This window comes from Ovis aries, chromosome 1 (genome assembly GCF_016772045.2).
Source record: "Ovis aries strain OAR_USU_Benz2616 breed Rambouillet chromosome 1, ARS-UI_Ramb_v3.0, whole genome shotgun sequence".
In the NCBI taxonomy this organism is placed as follows: Eukaryota; Metazoa; Chordata; class Mammalia; order Artiodactyla; family Bovidae; genus Ovis; species Ovis aries.
The window spans coordinates 71,659,167-71,681,321 of NC_056054.1; the positions used below are offsets into that span (position 1 = coordinate 71,659,167).

Here is a 22,155-nt window from a genome sequence, read left to right on the forward strand (position 1 = left end):
TTAGTCATAAAAAAATAAGTTTTTTTTAAAAAGAGCCATTTTAGGTTCACAGCAAAGTTGAATCAAAGGTACAGAGATTTCCCCACAAGCCCCCCAACCCTCTTGCTGGTCCCTACATGCACAGCCTCCACTGTGGTCAACATCCCCGACCAGAGTGGACATTTGTTACCATATGTGAAGCTGCAGTGACATTGTTGTCACCCAAAGCCCATGGTTCACATTACGGTGCTCTCCTGATGGTACGCATTCTATGGGATTGGACAAATGTGATGTCATGCATCCATTATTATGGCATCATGCAGAGTATCTCACTGCCCTAAAAATCCTCTGTGTGTTAATCGCTTCAGACGTGTCCAACTCTTTTCAACCCCATGGACTATATAGCCCACCGAGCTCCTCTGTCCATGGGATTCTCCAGGCAAGAATACTAGAGTGGGTGGCCATTCCTTTCTCCAAAGGATCTTCCTAACCCAGGAACTACACCTGGGTCTCCTGCATTGCAGGCAGTTTTTCTACCTTTTAAGCCACCAGGGAAGCCCTGTGCTCCACTTATTTAGAAAAATATGAAATGCTTCATTTCAATTTGTTTGTTACTCTTCCTCAGGGGCCGTGCTCGTCATCTCCATGTCTCTAATTTTACTGTAGTGCTGCTGAAAAGAGCACTGAACTTCTTTTTAGGAGGCTAAGTCAAAAAACCTTTCCCTTCTTGAGAACCAGCCCTCAGATGGAGTGACTGGAGGGCTGTAGAACCGGCTCAGGTCAGCTTCACATTGCCCTGACTACACCACCGCTTTGTGTTGGTGGGGAAGTCACTGCCTACCCTCTGCAAGAACCTGCAGAGGACTCAAGTCTCTGGCAGGAATTTCCAGATTGAAACCGGATGGATTTTGCTCCTGAGAGCAGGATCCATGCTTTTTAAAGAAAATGTTTGTCTCTGTATCTCTAGTTCTGAGCACAGAATTGATACACCATAAATGTTACTCGATGGACATGAGTTTGAGTAAACTCCAGGAGTTGGTGATGGACAGGGAGGCCTGGCGTGCTGCGATTCGTGGGGTCGCAAAGAGTTGGACACGACTGAGCGACTAAACTGAACTGAAATGTTTGTTGGGCTTCCCAGATGGCGCTAGTGGTAAGGAAGCCACGTGCCAATGCAGGCGATGTAAGCAATGTGGGTTTGATCTGGGGGGGGGGGGGGGGGGGGGGGGGGGGGGGGGGGAGGGGCAGATTCCCTGGAGGAGGGCATGGAAACCCACTCTAGTATTCTTGCCTGAAGGATCCCATGGACAGAGGAGCCAGGCAGGCTACAGTCCACGGGGTCGCAAAGAGTTGGACACAACTTAAGCGACTTAGCTTGCATGCAAACAAACATTTGCTGAATTAAACTGAATAAACTAGGACCCAGGGGGACATACTGGACTTTGGAGTATTATCTTTATTAACGACAAAGATGTGTCCCTAGTGCATGTTAAACTACCATAAATGTGTCTACCAGAACTAGGAGTAACCCAGGAAGTAGGGATTGAATGTTTTTTCTAATCACTCTCTGCCAGGAGCATCCCTCCCTCTCCTCCTCCCAGTGGGATAGACTATACTGTTCTGGCTCCCATGAAGGGTTGAGGCGTTCCTATTATTTGTTTGCTTTCTTCTTGGCATTACTTAGAATAGTTCTCAGTACACTACAGGGAGTCAGCTTGGAATGAGTGACTAGCTGATAGTTACTCACCCCAGGGATGAGACAGCCTTGCAAACATCAGCTGGGATTGCCCTCTGCAGTCCTAGAGTGAGACACGTGCAGGTCCAGACCTATAGCCTTCCACTCTCTTCCAGAGCTGGGGCTGACTCTGTCCTGGTTTGGGGTTCCTCCTCAGTCAGGATGAAACTCACTCTGTTTTTAATCTCCATGCTTCTAGACCACCTTTATTATAATGAGTTGTATCCATAAGAAGTTAGTTCAGCGCTACTTCTAAATCTTTTATTTTGCAAACCAAGCATGCTTTATTCTTTAATACTTCCTACTAGTTTATGCTTCCTGGATTTTAGCTCATTCTAATGACACTCTCCCTCACTTTCCCAAAAATCCTTTAAAATATTTGATAATCACGTTTGCTCAAGATAAACAGAAGAAAGTCCTTGTGGGCCACCAACTCCTCTCTTTAATCACTGGCTACAGTAAACTTTCAGTCTCTCTTTTCCCCATCCCCATCCACCCATTGCTATAGTTGTGGCTTACTTACCACTACATTGCTGATTTTTGCATAGTGTCTATTTGCCGTTAGATTCAAGATTGGCCCTTCTCTGTCTAGCCCTTTAAAGTAGGGAAATGTATTTTCCAGGCTCCCTTGCCTCCTCACTGCTAAATTCAGTCATTGGGAGGAATTGGTAGAAGACGACAAGGCAAGAGGAAGGGAGAAGCTGAGGTATTTCCACCCAGCCCCAGCCCCTGCTTCGGTTTGTGTGCCCACTGCTGGCTGCATCTCCTTCATAGACCCAGTGAGACAGTGCTAACCCTGGGACACCGCCTGTTGTCTCTCCATCTCCAGGGGAAGTAGAAATGTCCACTTTTGTCCCTCTCAAGATTTCTTCCCTGTGTCCCCTTTGGTTTCTCAGCTCTGACATTACCTTCATAACCAGTATGCGTATGCATGTGCTCTCAGTCATGTCTGACTCTTTGCAACCCCGTGGACTGTAGTCTGCCTCTGTTCATGGAATTTTCCAGTCAAGAATACTGAAGTGGGCAGCCATTTCCTCCTCTAGGGGATCTTCCCAACCCAGGGATCAAACCTGGGTCTTCTGCATTTCAGGTGGATTCTTTATCATCTGTGCCACCAGGGAAAAATAAAATGAGATAAATATTAAAATAATAAAACATTTTAAAAAGAGAAAAAGTTATATGAAACACTGATTCAAAAATAATCAGTATTTTTGAGTCAATATTGATTCAAAATCAATACTGGGGCCAGTATGTAGGAAGGTCAGTCATGTGAGGAGGGTGTAGGTGTAGCAGGCACTGTTTGAGCAGAGGATGTACAGAGAGCAAGAGGGCACCCATCTTGAGTGGCCTGACTATACAGCAGGCATGAAGAAACTATAACACTGATTTTATATTTTCATACATCAAAATGCTGATAACAGAGACTGACCTTTGAAAAAAACCTCCAAGAGCTGTTTTCAGGTAAGTAAACATTCAGCTCAGTTTCTTTCTCTTCTCAACACCTTGAGAGTCCCTTGGACTGCAAGGAGATCCAACCAGTCAATCCTAAAGGAAATCAATCCTGAATACTCATTGGAAGGACTGATGGTGAAGCTGAAGCTCCAATACTTAGCCACTCCATGCTAAGAGCCGACTCATTAGAAAAGACCCTGATACTGGGAAAGATTGAAGGCAGGAGAAGAAGGGGACGACAGAGGACGAGATGGATGGATGGCATCACTGATTCAATGGACATGAGTTTGAGCAAACTCTGGGAGATGGTGAAGGACAGGGAAGCCTGGTGTGCTGCAGTCCCCGGGGCTGCAAAGAGTCGGGCACAATTGAGAGACTGACTGAACAACAACCCCTATAGTCCACACAGCTATCCAAAGTGTGGGGCTCTGGACAGCTGATTGGACTTACAGATTCCAAGTTGGCCATCTCAGTCAGACTGGAATGTGATTCTTTGTACTCACTGCTGAAGACTGCGTTGGAAGGCAGTGGAATTCAGTAGCACACAGGGATCTCAATAGGAAGGATGCACTAGCTGGACTTACTAAATCCGCCATTTGAGTAAGTCTCGTGGACTTGAAGGCACAATTCATTTAAATGCTTCCCTCTGTGAATAAATTCTTTGCTCAAAAATGTTGCTATCTTTAACTATAAATTCAATTAACCAGGATAGAAAAATATAACTCTTAGGCTAGATAATCAAATAAATCTCATTAGCACAGTATCTCACAGTGGAAAGCTGCAGGAAGTCGAATTGTCAGCTGAGTGATCCTGGATTAAGAACCTAGTGACATATTAATAATTCTAGGACTCAGATATTGGATGATCTGGGCTCTGACAGCCAGATATGTCCTTCTCCTCAGTTGGGCCCTCTATGTCCTCAGTGACCTCTAATCCACCTCCAATAAACTCACCCTGGTCTCCTGGGATGATACCAATAAGCACAGCCAAAGCTTGCTTCTGAAACCCCCTCCTTTCTGAGCTTCTGTGGGTGATTAACTCATTCCTCCAGAAGATATGTTAACACTTCAGTCGTGTCTTGCTCTGCCCCAGGAATCATTCTGTCTCACTGACTCTTAGATTGGACATGCATGCAGACCATAAATAGCTCTTGAATATTTACTCCAAGCTAAGCAATAGAAATGGCTCTTCAACCTACGGGGCGATTTGGCGTTATGATTTAACCTCTCTCCCTTTTCCAAATGTTTAGGACACCCTTCTATCTCTACTACTCCTAGTCTTTGCCTACCAAGCAGACTCCAAATACTGATGGATTTGCCTCCTGAACAATCTCTTCCACAGAGAGTAGGGCGAAGGGATTGTCTAACCCAAATGTTCTGATTCCTGATGATTCCTTTCTTATTGTTTTCTGAGTGGGTATGGCCACCTTTAGAGGATCTGAACAGTTTAACTTGTTCCTGTAAAGCTCGATTATTCCTGGGAAGTGAGATGTTGGAAAGCTGAGGGGGTACTGGGAGACATACAGCTGAGGTGAGCTCACGTTAGTGGCCATCTCTGTGAGGTCTGCCCACCCCGTTCCCACACGCAGCCTTGCATGTGTAAGGCCGTTCATCTTTAGCACAGCTTGGCCCCTGCGCAATGGATCCACCCTGTAGCTTGCATTGCCCCACCTGGATTTGGGGCCCAACCCATGATACCTTTGACAGGTGAAAAAATTAATTAGCAAGAAGCCAGATAGAATGACCCAGAAAAGCCTGTCCTTTTGGGAAGTCACTGTTCTCATATGAACTCTTGAGAAATTTGTCCTTAGGCGCTCAGCCAGGAAACCTCTGAAGTTCGTGTTCTGAACGTGTGAAGCTCAGGTCTCCAGGCCAGGGGCCCCTCCAAGGGCAAAGCCAGCGCGGAAGAGCCATTTTACCATCTCTACGAGAACCAGAACACCGAGATGTTTAGAACAAAGCTTTGATGATGCAAAATCACTGACACGCTCAGCTGCTTAATGAAAGTAAGTCTAATTACGTTAACTATATTTTGCATAACTTTGCCTACTAAAACCAGAAAATGGACAACACATTTTAGAAAAATGTTCAAGTCTTGAAATCACAAAGGATTTCTTTGTATAAGTAAGTCAGTTTATAATACCAGTGATGTCCAGCAGAAATATAATGTGAGCCACAAATTTTAATTTTAAATTTCCTAGTAGCTCCATTTTAAAAAGTAAAAAGAAATAGGTGAAGTTAATTTCTAGAGCAGGTTTTTCCAAGTCTAAGAAGGATTTGCTTCCTCCTGGTTGAGGGGATAAACTTTAGCCCTAATGTCTAGATTCCATGAGCCCTAAAGTAAGTCATATTTACATACGTTAACGACTGAACTCCACCATAAGGAATGTGATTTGCAGGCCATGGGGTCAGAGGTAGCAGGAAAAAGAGAAAGAGCCTGTAATAGAAGCGTTTGATTTCATTTGAAAAATGTGGTCCTAATTTAAATGAGATTACTTTCCTTTGTCATTACTTTGCTAAATTAAGTCCTTTGAGAAGAGAGGCCACATTATTCTTTTTATCAAAACTTGTCTACAGCTTGCTCTATGAATGCCCATGTTCAGACAAACTTGAAAATTCTCAGAGCAGCTTGCCAATAGCTTGGCACTCATGATGTTCCTTTCAATCCAAGATCAAGCATTTAAACTGTGTGGCTAACAGGGCTGTGGTTGTAATCTAGTCACTCAGTCGTGTCTGACTCTTTGTGACCCCACGGACTGTAGCCCACCAGGCTCCTCTGTCCATGGGGTTTCCCAGGCAAGAGTACTGGGGTAGGTTGCCATTTCCTTCTCCAGGGGATCTGGAGAAGTCTTCCCAATTCAAGGACTGAACCCGCTTCTCCTGCCTTGGCAGGCGGATTCTTTACCACTGAGCCACCTGGGAATACAATATATAGTAAAATGTTAACATGTGGCATATGTGCTATTATGCGATAAAAATTCTAAGGAGAGAAAAGAGTCTGTTTTATTTAACTCAGTATATTGGAAACATTATCATTTCAACTTTTAATTAGTATAGTATAAAATTTTTAATGAATTGCTTCACATTCTAGTTTCTGTTTTTTTTCCTTGTTCTTTTCTTTCTTTTGGGGGGGGGCACCAAGTCTTTGAAACTCAGTGTAATTTACACTCACAGAACGTCTCAATTCAGACTAGTTGCATTTCAAGTTGTCAATATATACATGTGGTTAGTGGCTACTATATAAGACTGTGGCAGTCACAGACTTTCTGATGAACTGAAATTCTATAATTTTGAAATGCGACTCATTCTTAACTCACCTTCACCAAGGCTCCCTGGTATGGCTGGGGAATCTCATGTTAACAACCTGTGAATGATCTAACTCCCTTGTGTCCTCCCTGGGCTATTCCTGCTTCCTCTCTGTTTTGTACACTCAGCCAGAGTGACTGCTTTAAAGTCTGAAGTAGATACCATCAGTTCTCTGCTCAAAACATTTCCATAGCTCCTATCTTTTCATGGCTTAACACAGTCCAACCCCTGCCTACATCTCTGATCTCATTCCCTACCATCCTCTCCCTCATTTGCTCAGCCGCACAGCTTCTTGCTTTTCCTCGACCATGCCAAGAACACTCCTTGCCCCAGGGTTTGCACTTGCTTCTCCTGTTCTGTGGGAATCCTCTCCCTACATCTTCCCAGACAGTTTACTCTGTACTGTCTACACAGATGTCACTTATCAGAAGGGCCTCCTTGATCCCTCTATGCTATATCCCTTAAAGAGGGTTTTTCTGAAGGCCCCCTTGGCATCACCCTGCACCCTCACCCCCTTCTTACCTGCTCTAGTGCTTTTCATAGCACTTGCTTATTTATTAGTCTATTTTCTGTCTCCCCCACCAACTCCACTAGGATGTGAACTCTGTGAGGGCGGAGACTGTCTCTTTGACCTTTGGAGGCACTGACGGCAGAGCAGCAGTAGTACCTGGCACATAGTAGGCGCTCAACAAATGTTGGTGAATGAATAAAAGGAAGAAACCATCCTTGGTCAGAAATGCTTATGGGAATTACTGGCTGTCATAACGGTGATTAATTTATACCTAAGGTTCTTATTTGAGTTCAGTCTTAGGACTAAGTAAGTATTCCCCGCACTGGGAACTCATCTGAAGAGAAAAGAAATGGCCACACATCCAGGTTACTCGGCCTCACACAGGCGTCTCCCCCTTGACTCCCTGATTGCTATCCTTATCATTCTCCACCTGTTGCAGGCCTGGACTAGAAACACTTTTGTTTTATCTGATGAACTGCTAACTGATAGTCGTCCAACAATCCTAGACATGTTTCTTTGCTGGGGGCTCCTGCTCAGAACACCGCAGATTGCTTAAAACCAGCTCAGGGATCTCACCAAGCAAATTCTGTCCTGTGACTTTCTAATCGTCCTTCTCATTATTAGTGTTTCCACATTCCCTTCAGGAATGCAGGGAGGGATGCTCCACATGTGTTTGTTGGTTGCTGGTATTCACAATAATTTCTGTCTGCGCTGGGCATGCACAGACACAGCTCTCCAAGCCTGCTTCATGCTTCTCATGCTCCTGAGAAGACTGGGGCAGCTGCTTCAGAACAAACCATTTAACTGGACTCATAAGTGCTTTCCTGTACTAACTCTGTGAGGTCCTGAAGCATCGGCCCTAATTCGTCTATGCTCTCCTGTGGGCCTCACAGGACCCACAGCCTAGGGTTGTGAAGTCTCAGGTCAAGGGTGGGATGAGGCCTGTGGCCATGGGACTGACATAGTCACTGGTCTCCAACCCCAGTGTCCCCCAGATGTTCCATGGACACCATGTTCTAGCCAGGCGAAGTGTGTACCCTGCAGGGCTTTTGCTGTGTAGCTGTAGGACCTGACCACCAGGAGACCACAGCCATCTGCATGCTTGGAACTCCTCAGAGGGATAGATCTCATTGGGAAACACACTGTCACTCTATCCAGCTCAAATGACTGGTAGAGAATATGCTCCAGGGATACAAAGAACAGAGTGTCACCCCCTTGGTGAGTATTCTTAATTTACAATGATAATATACTATAAACACATGGTGAGTGGTGAATGGTTGTAGGACACAGCTAACCCATCCTTTCTGTAAGAATGTACAAAGATATACTGGAACATCAGAAACTACCTGTCAGTGTTAAGCAAATTATTTAGAATCTAATAAAATTTGTGAAATTCATCCCTTTTGTTTACACAGCTGAGTCAATGTTTAAAGGTAAGGTGTTCCCTGACCACAAATTTCTATGCAAAATTTTCCCTGTTATTCTCTGTCCTGTACGCTGTTTGTTTCTTTAATAGAATGTATCATAAGCCAAAATTATGTATTTGTCTCTTTTATTATTTCCTAACCTGTATCTCCAACAAGATTGTAAACTATAAGGACAATAGAATGTGTATATTTTACTTATCCTGTACACCCAGGAATATGTGCCATGCCTAACACACAGAAGCGCTTCAGGGTAATATTGCATGTGTACTGAGTCATTTCACTCATGTCCGACTCTTTGTGACCCTAGCTTGCCAGGCTCCTCTGTCCATGGGATTCTCCAGGCAAGAATACTGGAGTGGGTTGCCATGTCCCCCTCTAGGGGATCTTCCTGACCCAGAGACGGAACCTGTATCTCATTATATTTCCAGCAATGCAAGCTCTTTGCCGCTGAGCCACCAGGGGAGGCGCAAAGGTAATATTAATTATTAATATTAATTCAATGAGTAAAGCAATGACAACCTTTCAACAAACATCTTTAAACAAAACTGCTATATCAAGATAAAGCTTTTTCCACAAGTCACTATCGTCAATATCAATTTCAAAAGTTTAAATGCTTCTTCAAAGAGTTAACTAAATCAGTCCAGCAGGTAAAACATTTTCATTCTTGAGAGGAGACTTATCTAATGAGGCAAAGAATAACTTGTGTTCTGAAATTTTATATTCATATAATATTGATTTATTAAAGTGTATAAACTTTGCCAAGTTTTACCCAGAGAGGGGAGGACAGAGAGGATGCTAGCTTAAAAAGGTTTAGGAACGTGAGTTAAGGTCGGATTGGAGCTCAACACTCTGTGACCCCACCTGCCCGATTAGGACACTGAGCTTGATTCAGTTGAGTTCCCCAGGAGGTCAGCACGCCAGGTGGTCTGGTAAGAATTAGAAAGGGTTCTTGTGCTCTGGTCTTGTAGTCTTCAGGAGGGTAGCACACTTGACCTTTCTGACAAGCACTTAGCTAGAAGGATGGATACTTCCCCAAGGAGGTCAGCCCCTGAAGGGCCCGACGTTAGGGCTCTGGTACCTGCGGTTCCCACTCTTGGAACAGATTCCACGCCCAGATTTTCCAGACCACCTCAGAACTCTTCAGGTCATCCCCTCTGTCACGATTTCTCTGTTTTCTTGTTGGCACTTACTATTGCCTTGGGCTTCCCTGGTGGCTCAGATGTTAAAAATCTGCCTGCAATGCGGAAGACGTGGGTTCAGTTCCTGGGTCAGGAAGATCCCTTGGAGAAGGGAATGGCTACCCACTCCAGTATTCTTGCCCGGAGAATTCCACAGACAGACTACAGTCCATGGGGGAACGAAGAGTTGGACATGGCTGAGTGACTAACAACAACACTATTACCTGAAGTTATCTTGATATGTGTCTGGTGTCTGTCTTGTCCTTCAGGAACGAAAGCCCTGTGAGAGCAGGAAGGTGGTCTTCGTGCTGCCCTGGTGGAGGCACAGTGCCCAGAAAAGTGTCCGGTACAAGGTCGGAAACCAGTACATGCTGTGGGGGAACGGAGGGGCTTGGCCGCAGTAGGGGCCATTGGAACCCTTAACTGTGAGGTGACAAGATGAAAGTGTTCTGGAAAATGTTTCTGGCAGTGGAGTGTAGAATAAATTATGTGGGACACAGACTTGGGGCACAAAGAATAAGAAGATTCTTGAAGCAACTTAGATGTGAGTGCCACAGCTAAGGACTGGATTGTAGTCGGAGCCGCAGAAGGCAGGCTGAATGTTGACAGAAGAGACCCCACTCACGGTGGCCACCTTCCTAATCCTCGCAGGTATCGCTCTTTCTGCCTCAGTTTTTTAAAAACCAATTTTATGTGATTGTTTACTCGCTTGGCTGTGCTGGGTCTTCGTTGCTCCACAGGCTTTTCTCTGGTTGTGGCTACGCTAAGTCGCTTTAGTCGTGTCCGACTCTGTGTGACCCCACAGACGGCAGCCCACCAGGCTCCCCCGTCCCTGGGATTCTCCAGGCAAGAACACTGGAGTGGGTTGCCATTTCCTTCTCCAGCGCATGAAAGTGAAAAGTGAAAGTGAAGTCGCTCAGTCGAGCCCGACCTTCAGCGACTCCATGGACTGCAGCCTTCCAGGCTCCTCCGTCCATGGGATTTTCCAGGCAAGAGGACTGGAGTGGGGTGCCATTGCCTTCTCCGTCTGGCTGTGGTGAGCCTGGTCTATCCTTTAGTCGTGGGGCCCGGGCTTCTCACTGTGGTGGCTTCTCTTGTTGCAGAGCACAGGCTCTAGAGCATTCAGGATTCAGTGGTCCCCCTCAGTTTTTATAGTTATTCCCCTTCCTGAAACACTCCTTCCCCAGATCTTTGCATTTTATCGAGTTTTCTATTCTTTCCTTATCACCTTACCCAAAAGCATCCCCTCCCTATACCTGGGTTTTGATTTTCTTCCTAGCACATTCACCCCTTGCCATACATCGCACAGCATAACGCATGACATGGAAGCTCCCTGAGGCCAGGAGGACGAGAATGCCACCTGCCTTGTTCCCCACTGTATCGCTAACAGATGACACAGAGCAGGAATTCAGCACATATTTGCTGCGTGAGTGAATGGATTAGATTAGATGTGAAGATGGTTAATGAGGGAGACCATCAAGGGAGACCAGCGTTATTAGGAAATTAAAATAACGGAAATAGACACCTTGCTAGAAGTTATGGGTCCATGGGGAAGCTCTTCATTAAGACAGATTCAGCTAAGCCTCTGTTCTACAGCATCAAACAGTGCCTGACGCATAATAGACCCTCAGTCTAAGGCGAATGAAAGAACATCTTGTAGGCTCTTCCAGTCACTGTGTATTGATAAACTAATTGGTTAATTAGTTAATAAAAATGATGTCCTCAATGAAGAATTTCCTTTCTTTAGAGATTTCACCAATCCATACTGGCTTTACCACTGTTTTGCTTGTACTAGTGAGGCTTTGCTGGATTTAATCATCTGTACCACAGATTATTCCAAAGTTTTCTTAATGGTTGACTTGGGAGTTACAATTATCATCTTAATTTATAACAGTCTAGTTTGAATTAATAGTTCGTGTGCTCAGTCACTGTCATATCCAACTCTTTGTGACCCCATGGACTGTAGCCTGCTAGGTTCCTCTGTCCATGGGATTTCCCAGGCAAGAATACTGGAGTGAGTGGCTATCTCCTCCTCCAGAGGATCTTCCAGACCCAGCAATAGAACCCAAGTCTCTTGTGTCTCCTGCATTGGCAGGTGGATTCCTTACCACTAGTGCCACCTGGGAAGTCCATTTTGAATTAATAACAGCTTAACAACAAGTAGACAAAAACTTTGCTCCTGTGTAGCTCCATTCTCTCCCATCTCCTTTGCTGTTGTTGTCAAACAAATCACGTCTTCTTACATTGTTTGACTGTCAACACAGATTTATAGTTATTTTATGTGGTTGTCTTTCAAATCAAATAGAAGGAAAAAAGAATTAAAACCAAAAAACACAGTTACGCTGCCTTTTCTATTTATTACGTAGTTACCTTTTGCCAGTGCTCTTCATTTCTCCATATGGATTCATGTTACTGTCTAGAGCTTTCACTTAAGCTTGAAAGTCCTTTCAGTATTTTTTTGTAGGGCAGGTTTGCTAGTAACGGATTTTCTTTTTCAGTTTTTGTTTATCCGGGAATATCTTGCTTTCTTTCTCATTTTTGAAAGGTAGTTTTGCTGGACCTAGAATTCGCTCAGTATTTTGAATACATCATTCCACTGCCTTCTGATTTCCATGGCTTCCGATGAGAAATCAGTTTTTAATCTTATTGAAAGTCTTCTGTACATGATGAACCACTTTCTTGCTGCTTTCAAGATTCTTTCTTTCTCTTAAGCTTTGGTTATGGTCTAAGTGTTCTCTTAGATTATGATCTGATTATTGTCTGTGTTCATTTTTAAAATTCATCCTACTTGGAGTTGTTTTCATTGTTGTTGTTTTCAGCTTCTTGGGTGATTAGTGTTTTTCATCGAATTTGGGAAGTTTCCAGCCATTATTTCTTCATTTTTCCTTTTGATCCTTTCTCTCTTCTTCTGGTACTCCCACTATGCATATTTTGCTATTCTTGTATTGTCTCTCAGCTCTCTGATACTTTGTTCATTTTTCTTCATTTGTTTTTTTCTTTTCCTCAAACTGGATAATGTCAACTGACCTGTCTCAAAGTTCATTGATTTTTTTCCTGTTGCCAGCTCTAATATGCTGTGGAACTCCTCTAGTGACTTTTTCCATTTCAGTACTGTACTTCTTAACTCCAGAGTTTCTACTTGGTTCTTTTTAATAATTTTCATCTCTTTATTTGGTAAGCCATTTTCCTCATATTTTGCTCTAGTTCTTTAGGCATAGTTTTCCTGAATTCTTTGAACATATTTCAAAGAGCTAATTTAAAACCTTTGTTCAGTAAGCCCAGCATCTGGGCTCCCACACAGTTTCTATTGACTGCTTTTTCATCCTAGTATGGCCAAACTTTCTTGTTTCTTTAAATGTTTCATATTTTTGTTGTTGAAAATGGTACATTAAAAAACATGACATGGTAACTCTGGAAATCGATGTCTCTCCACTCAGCAGCTAGTGTTGTTGGTCCTTTGTTTAGTGATGACCTGTTTTCTGAACTAATTCTGTAGTTGAGTTCTGTATATTTTGTCTCGTGTGGCTATTAAAGTCTCCGCTTATTTAGCTTCGTGGTTAATGATCGGACAGAAGCCTGGTTTTTAAAAAGTAATTGGATCTAGCTATTTCACGTTTGTCTCTGGCCGCGCTGGGTCTTCGTTGCTGTGTTGCTTTTCTCTTGCTGCGGTGAGTGGGGCCGCTCTCTTGTTGCAGTGCGCAGGCTTCTCCGTGCAGGCTTCTCTTGTGGAGCACAGGCTCCAGGGAGTGCGGGCTTCAGCCGCTGCAGCATTGGTCTCGGTAGTTGTGGCTCCCAAGCTCTCCTGCATAAGCTCAGTAGTTGTATATGGGCTTAGATTCTCTGCAGCATGTGGGATCTTCTCAGGTCAAGAATCGAACCCATGTCTCCCACATTGGAATGTAGATTCTGTACCCCAAGCCTCCAGGGAAGCCCCAGAAACCTGAGTAAATGCTTGGAACTGGTAAGCCTCACAGTCTTTGCTGAGGAACACTGCAAGTCTCTGGGAAACACCTTTGACATTCAGACACGCAGATTCCAACTCTGTCTAAGCCTTAACTTCCTGCTTGTGTAGAGCCTCAGGGTCAGCCTGGTCCTTCTTGGGTCTTTCCTGAGCATGTGCATAGCCCTGGACATGCATGTAGCACTCTAGATTCCCAGGAACATGTCAAAGTTTTTCAGGGTTCTCTGTAGATATCTCCAGAGAAGGCAATGGCACCCCACTCCAGTATTCTTGCCTGGCAAATCCCATGGACGGATTTGCTGCAGCCTGGTGGGCTGCAGTCCATGGGGTCACTAAGAGTCGGACATGATTGAGTGACTTCACTTTCACTTTTCACTTTCATGCATTGGGGAAGGAAATGGCAACCCACTCCAGTGTTCTTGCCTGGAGAATCCCTGGTGGGCTGCTGTTTATGGGGTCGCATAGAGTCGGACAGCATAGATATCTCATTCCCCAGATGTCTCTTCTAAGATTTTTGGCTGGCCTACTGTTTGACCCAAATATTATTTGCCACCTTAGGCAGCTGTACTGTTTTCAACTAATGCCTCTTGGCAAAGGATTTTTCACAGTGAGTAAAACTTCAAGTCAATTTAAATAAAGACAACTTTGTGAGTGAGTCTCCCAAGAACCACCAGATAGATCAAATAATAACAATCACCTGGGAAGAGGGCTTTGAAGGGGTTCCAGCCCCATTCTGCCTCCTCCTGTGGTTGCCAGGCTGCTGATTCTCACTGTCCTTGTGGGCTGTTGATTATCAAAGCTACTGTTGAGTTGGGGAGGGGAAACACAGCAAGTTGAATGTCACACAACTTGCTGCTCTTTCTGAAATTCAGCCTTGTTTCTTGAATAAATTCTTCTCAGTTTGCCACAAGTCTTTGATTAATTTCCAGAGTTCTGAAAAAAGTTGATTCTGACTATTTTTTTTTGCCAGTGTTCTAATTGCTTTATAGAAAAGGTTATTCCAGAGGTCTTTTCTCTGCTGTTTTTGCTGACATCCATCTACAGATTCTTCCAATGAAATTCATCCTTGACTGATCATCTGAAGCCCCAGATAGTTTAGATTTGTTCCGAGTTTTCAAGAAATGAGTTTTCTGAGACAAGTATTTGTTCTTGTAAAACCACCAAGGAGACAAAGTACGTACAAACAGATAAGCCACAGAAAATGATAAATTGTTCATGGCTTTCTACAACTTTCATCATTACTTATGTCTTTTTACCTGTTTGTTTCAGCATGGCACTGAGTAACTTGAAAATACCCGGTGGGGTTTCAGCTGCCTGTGTCAGCTCCCCACCTCTTCTCTGGGGCCAGGCAAGCTTGGAGCAGAAGGAGACTGAGATAGAATTTGTCCCCAGAAGCCCCTCACTGTTGTTCATCTTTGCTGTATTAGTTTGCTCAGGCTGATGTAACAAACTGCCGCAGACTAGGTAGCTTAGCCAACTGAATCTGGTTTACTCACAGCTCCAGAGGTTTGGAGTCCAAGATCAAGGTGCCAGCAGGTTTGGTTTCTCCTGAGGCCTTGGCTGACAGATGGCCACCTTCCTGCTGTGTCTTCACATGGCCTTTTCTCTGTGTACACATTCTCCAGTGGTGTCTTCCACTTCTTATAAGGACGTCTACCCTGCTGGAATAGGGCTCCATACTGATGACCTGACTTAATCTTAATTACCTCCCTAAAGGCTTTGTCTCCAAATATAGTCACACTGAGGGTTAAGGCTTCAACATATGGATGTGGGAGGGACACAGTTTAGTCCATAGTAAGTGCCTGACACACAGGAATTAGGTTCTCCATAAACATTTTCACTGATTATATGCATCTTCTTTTGTCCCCTGCCCTTTATGCTTCTGTACCATTCTTTATCCCTGTTTAAGTGTTTCCCAAACTAGGCACTATGGCTTCTGGTCTATGGGAAGAGTAGCAGCATGTGAAGCTGCCAGGCTAATCTTAATGCCAGAGTTCAAATCCCTGCTCTGGTACCAAGCGGCTATGTGACCTTGATCAAGACAGTTAAGTCACCAATTTTCTCCCGCTTTTGCGCTGCGTTCTTGCATGCTTTAGCGACCTTCACTTTCACTTTGGTGACATTCGCTCTCACTTTTCTCTGTTCTCTATGCCCTAGATTTGTCACCAGCTCCTACTACTAAAACATTATTGCATCACTATCTGTGTGGCATGTCTAGGGGGGTCAATACATCCTTGTAAATGAACTGGTTAAATAGCTCCGAGTGCTCTCCACCTCTGCCCAAGTAATATATATCTCTCTGTAGGTGCTGTGCTTGCTATTGCTGCTCAGGCAAGAGAGGTATTAGCACTGTTGAATAATTTGGTCCAAGAAGGCAGGGGAGATGCAGCATAGAGATGGCTAATGGGGAGGTGACTGGGATTACACCAGAAGCTGGGAGTCCCCTCACATGTACGTACTCAACCAGCTTTCCCACTAAGAATCTGCCTGTTCCAGTTCAGTTCAGTTCAGTCACTCAGTCGTGTCTGACTCTTTGCAACCCCATGGACTGTAGCACACCAGGTTTCCCTGTCCATCACCAACTCCCAGAGTTTGCTCAAACTCATGTCCAATTGAGTTGGTGATGCCATCCAAGCACTGTGAAAAAGTGATGGGCCAGAGCACACACTAGGGTCTTTTATGACCTTAGGATTAAATTTGACATGAACCATAGGACTGTAGGAAAAAAAAAAAAAGATGGCCTGGGTTTAAATCTTGGATTTGTTAGTTATTTCTTTCTGAGCATAGGCAAGCCACTTCGTTTCTCAAAGTTTCAGTAATTCCATTTTTCAAAGAAGAAATAGGATCAGGTGTCCTACATGGCTAGTTCTACTCCTTTGGCTCTCATTTTCCAGAATTTTGTCTCACTGGGATCCTGCCTAACATAAATCTGTTTTTGAGCTTGATTTTAGCACAAGGCTACTCTACCTGGCAAGATGGAAGGAGAGACTTACATAAATGTGGGAAAAGTTTGTAGGAGAAAATTAAACCTATAGTTCACTCAGAAAATTTTCAAATGAACTTTTAAAGGAAAAAAAGTCTGCACTCTTATTCAGTCACTTGATGGTGTAAGTTATGAGTAACTTACATATGGTAGGGAAGAATACACTTTAGCAATTTAGACAAAGAGATATCCACTATGGATTATTAATCCTTAAGAGATTGACTAGGTATTCAAAATAAATGCAGATTTAAGAGGAAAAACAATGTGCCCAGTGTCACAGATGCAGTGGCCACATGTTTATATGTTTTGATGTAGGAACCAGTTTTGTTCACTTCTCTATTCCTAACACCCAACAGCACAAAGTAAATATTCAATGGGCATAATAGTCCTCACTCTCCAGTGGAATTTCCTTCATGTCACCAGATTAAAAAGAGAGACAAAACCACAACCACATTTTAATGCTGATATTGTCCCCTAAATTGTTGGAGAACTAGTTTTCATTATTTTCAGTAGATTCAGTGGAAGTTGTCTTTCCTTTGGAGTTAGCAACTGAAGTCTCTGGCTCTCCGCCTGGCAGTGCCTCTGAGTTCAGACTTATTTGGCCTTACCGGCAGTCTTCATGGGCGGCTTCCACGTACAAGAGCAGTGGACAGAGCAGAGGCAGATGCTCAAGCTGCAGGTCAGGGTGGGATTCAAGTTCCAGCTCTGTCGCTCATAACCGTGTAATTTCTGCAAGGCATTAACCTCTCTAAGCCCAGTTTCCTCATCTGTAAAAAGGGGAAGGCTCTATTACCTACCTCATAGAGTAATTGTAAAGATTAATTTTGAAAGTAAATTAAAGTACACAGTGACTGGCACAAAAAAGCTAAAAGCACAGAAAGTGTTGGCTTAAAGAACTGACAGTCATGGGTAGGAAGAAGAACTCTCTATATCTTTAATGCTTTCAGGGTCTACATAGAACATTATTGTTATTATTATATTTTTCGATTTCTTTTTAATATTATAGCTACCCTAAGTATTATCATCATGCAACCTAACTGTCCATCGATGAATGAATAGATAAAGAAGTAATGGCATACACACACACACACACACACATACACAGCCTGAAAAATTAAGAAATCCTTCCATTTGCAACAACATGGATGGAAATTGACGGCATTGTGCCAAGAGAGGTAAGTCTGACAAAGACAAATACAATATGACCTCAAACTCACAGAATCATGGAAAGAGAGATCAGACTCTTGTGGTTACCAGACGTGGAGAGTGGAGGGGGAATTGGAGGAAGGTGATCATAAGGTGCAAACTTCCAATTGTAAGACAGCTAAGTACTAAGGATGTACTGTACAACACGATGACTACAGCGAACACTGCTGTGAGATACTTAGGAAAGAGTTCTCATCACAAGGAGAAACTTTTTTCTCCTTCCTTTCTTTTTATTGAATCTATATGGGAAGATAATGGTGATTGCAGCCATGAAATTAAAAGACACTTACTCCTTGGAAGGAAAGTTATCACCAACCTAGACAGCATATTAAAAAGCAGAGACCCCCGTCTAGTCAAGGCTGTGGTTTTTCCAGTGGTCATGTATGGATATGAGAGTTGGGCTGTGAAGAAAGCTGAGTGCCGAAGAATTGATGCTTTTGAACTGTGTTGGAGAAGACTCTTGGGAGTCCCTTGGACTGCAAGGAGATCCAACCAGTCCATTCTAAAGGAAATCAGCCCTGGGTGTTCTTTGGAAGGAACGATGCTAAAGCTGAAACTCCAGTACTTTGGACACCTCATGCGAAGAGTTGATTCATTGGAAAAGACCCTGATGTTGGGAGGGATTGGGGGCAGGAGGAGAAGGGGACGACAGAAGATGAGATGGCTGAATGGCATCACTGACTCGATGGACATGGGTTCGAGTGAACTCTGGGAATTGGTGATGGACAGGGAGGCCTGGTGTGCTGTGATTCATGGGGTCGCAAAGAGTCGGACAAGACTGAGTGACTGAACTGAACTGAATGTTAGCTGAATCTATGGGTAATCATTTCACAACATATGTAAATCTAACCATCATGCTGAATACCTTAAACTTATATAGTTATGTATGTCAATAATTTCTCAACAAAACTGGAAAAATGTTATCATCATCATATTTTTGTACATCAAGCCTTTCCATGAACTTTATCAGGAGACTGATGCTCTTGAACCAGAGAATAGGTACCCACTCAATCTGAGAAATCAGTAATTTGTTTTTCAGATGTCCTTTTAGAAACCACCATCACATTACTGGAATATTTACAAAGTTTGGGGAAAAAAAAAACAAGTAAAAAAGCGTATACGGTAAAGAAAGGCAGAAAAAAGAAAAAATATAATAAAAAGCCTTAATTCTTTAAAAGTCATCTCATACATTTACATTTATAAACAGTAGCATATTCTTTATGAAATAATGCTTTAAAACTTTGAGGATATACATATAATTTCTTCAAAGCCTTGGCAAGAAATGAAGCATAAATAAGTTCTTGATACTAATATAAATATTTTAAAAATCTTTCTAGTGAATCTAAACACTACACTTCCTTGTATTTTCACAGTCTCCTCCCTCAAATGATTACTGTTGTTTTCTTTAGATCCCAAAGTCACTTGGAATTTATGTACTGGTGATCAGAAAGTAAATTCCAAGTTTCCTGACTAAATTATTTAGGGATATATTAAATCACTGCACCCAGACAGACAGAAATGTTGTAGAAATAAGCTAGCTTTACCTCAAGTTATAGTAAATGAGGTGCTCAGAGAACAGTGAGTTCCCCAAAGAAATCTTCAGCAGGCTAGCTGTCATGTTCACGAATAAGAGGAAAACGTGAGCTGAATGCTAGGGGAGGTTTTGGTCAAACTTATATTGAAAATAGAAAGGTAAGTCTATCTCATTAAGCCCCATTGCTTGTTGAATCAAATACACATCTCACTATCTCACTTTCTCTTGAGAGTTTTGGGGTGTGGGAAATGGCCAGATAGCCTCACGTGTTGAGACACTGGAGCCTGAAGTCATAATAACCTGGGGTGGAGCGAGGCATCCCAGCTGCTCCGAGATGTCTGCAGAGGGTTTTCCAGTGACCAGATGGCTTCTCTGAAGTTTCCACACACGTGCAACTTCCTGTGTCCATTGGAGCAGACCCAAGGGTCCCCTTCATTCTCTGGAATTCCAAATCTCCTCCTCCTTGTAATAGTTATGTTCTCAGAAGCATGACCTACTTTTTTCTCCTGAGTCTAGGGGCTGGACAGGGGAAGCAAAACAAAACAAAGCTAGAAATCTAAGCAAGTAAAATGGTCCCTCTATTATTTTTGTCTGTGTTGGCATCATCCTGACTTGTCTCTCTCAAATGTGTGATTATTTTTTTTTAAACTTTCCCAAACCAGACAACAACCGAGTATATGGCCCAAATACCCATCAGTAATACACTGAATTCTCCTGGGCATGTTCCCCACAGTGGAGCGCTTTACTGGGGTTGGAAGGAACAGTTCCCACTAGTGAATTGCTGTGGTTACTCTCAAACATGGGAGTGAGTGAAGGCAGACAGACGCTAAAGGGGAACTCTATATGCTACCTTTTACAGAAAACATAGAAAACCAATCAGTTTGGGATTGCCCTTCAGAATGGAAGTCTACCTGGGTCTTCTGTGTAGTTAGTGATAACCTGGTTTTCTTTGTTCAAAATGCTGGTTACACAACTATGTTCTTTGTAAAAATTCAGCAACCTGTACGTTGATAATATGCACCCTTTTTATATGCTTTATTTAATTAAAAGCAAGCTCTTAAAAAAATGATATATGGAAAGTGAATCTGAATTCATTGGCCAAATTCTTTTCTGCATCCAGTCCAATATCCCCCACTTAAGCTTTCACCCTTTCTGCATTTACAACTTATATGGGGAGAAAGCCCTCTACGGCTTCTTAGGTGGCTGAGTGGTAAAGAATCAGCCTTCCAGTGCAGGAGATGCAAGAGACATGAGCTTGATCCCTGGGTGAGGAAGATCCCGTGGAGAAGGAAATGGCAACCCACTCCAGTATTCTTTCCTGGAAAACCCCATAGACAGAGGAGCCTGGTGGGCTACAGTCCCAAGGGGCTGCAAAGACTCAAACACAGCTGAGTGACTGAGCACACCCAAGCCCCTCAAGACTTTTCAAAATTTTCCATGATGACATCTATGGCAAACACAATCAAGTGTTCATGATTCTTAGAGGCCTAATGATTTATAGCTTTTTATATCAGGAATTTTGGACACCATTGACAGACAAATTATTATGAACCTTGTTATGAGGTTATGTTATGAGGTTATGAACCTTCACAGGTACTCTTGCTGGGGTCATGTGGGCTATCAGCTAAACTACTTTTGTTCACAAAGATTTCAGGAAAGCATGGGTTCTTTTAGGCAAGATGGCAGTGGTGATTACAAGCTGGCATGGGTTTTATATACTTTACTTAGTGATCTGAAATTTCTTATAGTCACCTAATCTTATAGGGTGGCTGAAAAAACTCAGATGCAAGGGACACAGGCCACAGAAATGCCTCTTGAGCACTGAAGTGTTAGCAGTTCTTTAAGCGTTCTATTGTTCTTTATTTTTATACTGATTGGTTGATGATGAAAGTTTTCCCATGGATTTTTAATAAGAATGCAAATAAATTAATTGAATCACCTAGATATTTTCAATGAAAGAACAAAACTGGTTTAATTGGTTTGTCTTATGATAGTAATGATGTGGGAATATGGATATATTTTGAGCTTATCAGAAGGAATATCATGAGGTGGTGGAGTCATAAAAAATGTTAAAATGAAGTTACTTGTGTATTTTTTCTTCATTAAAAATTACATTTAAAAGGAAAATTGAACCCATGTTTTCATTTATTAATATTAAAAGTTATTTAAATATAATTTGAGACACTATTTGGTATCCAAGAAACTTAAAGCTGGAAAGAATTGCTGTGGTTGGTTAGTTGCTAAGTCATGCCCAACTCTTTTGCGACCCCATGGACCATAGTCTGGCAGGCTCCCCTGTCCAGGGGATTTCCCAGGCAAGAAAACTAGAGTAGGTTGCCATTTTCTTCTCCAGGGGGGATTTCCTTGACCCAGGGATTGAACCCACATCTCCTGCATTGGCAGGTGGGTTCTCTACCCCTGAGCCCCAGGGAAACCCAAAGTTGGAAAGAATGCCTTCTCAAAATTCTTTCAAATAAGAAACTCTATTTTGCTATTCATGTGGGGTGATCACTGTGATGTCAGGAACTCTCAGTACCCCCAACACTGACGATCTGTTACCACTTACTGATTCCCCCCTTTGCTAAGAAGCATGTGCTGCTGTGATTGATTAGAGTGATACAGGAATCTTTTGTTATAACATTTGCATTTTGTCTTCAGTTCCTGAAATAGCTTCAAAATTACAAGCATGAAATTGATATGTTGTTCACAACAAACTCCTTTCAACCACATCTGAGTTTATGTTAATGGGATGAATTTTGGAAAGCCCCTAGACAATCACAGAATAAGAACTGGTTTCTAAGAGAACTGACCACACAACTAGAGGGTTCGAATATTCAGTTCCTCCCCTCCCTCTTGTGGGGAGGAGAGAGGGGCTGGAGGTTGA

The 22,155-nt window shown here is 43.0% G+C and overlaps 1 long non-coding RNA gene across 2 annotated transcripts; it reads left to right on the plus strand.

The window, feature by feature from the left end:
• Positions 1-1,251: 1,251 nt before the first annotated feature.
• LOC121819805 (uncharacterized) lies at positions 1,252-21,398 on the plus strand. Of its 2 annotated transcripts, XR_009596957.1 has the most exons (3): positions 1,252-5,171; positions 8,717-8,881; positions 9,857-21,398. It is a non-coding gene; the product is annotated as an uncharacterized LOC121819805 (long non-coding RNA). The 2 variants fall into 2 exon arrangements; XR_006060105.2 differs by having other exon boundaries at positions 1,252-8,881.
• The last annotated feature ends 757 nt before the right edge of the window (positions 21,399-22,155 follow it).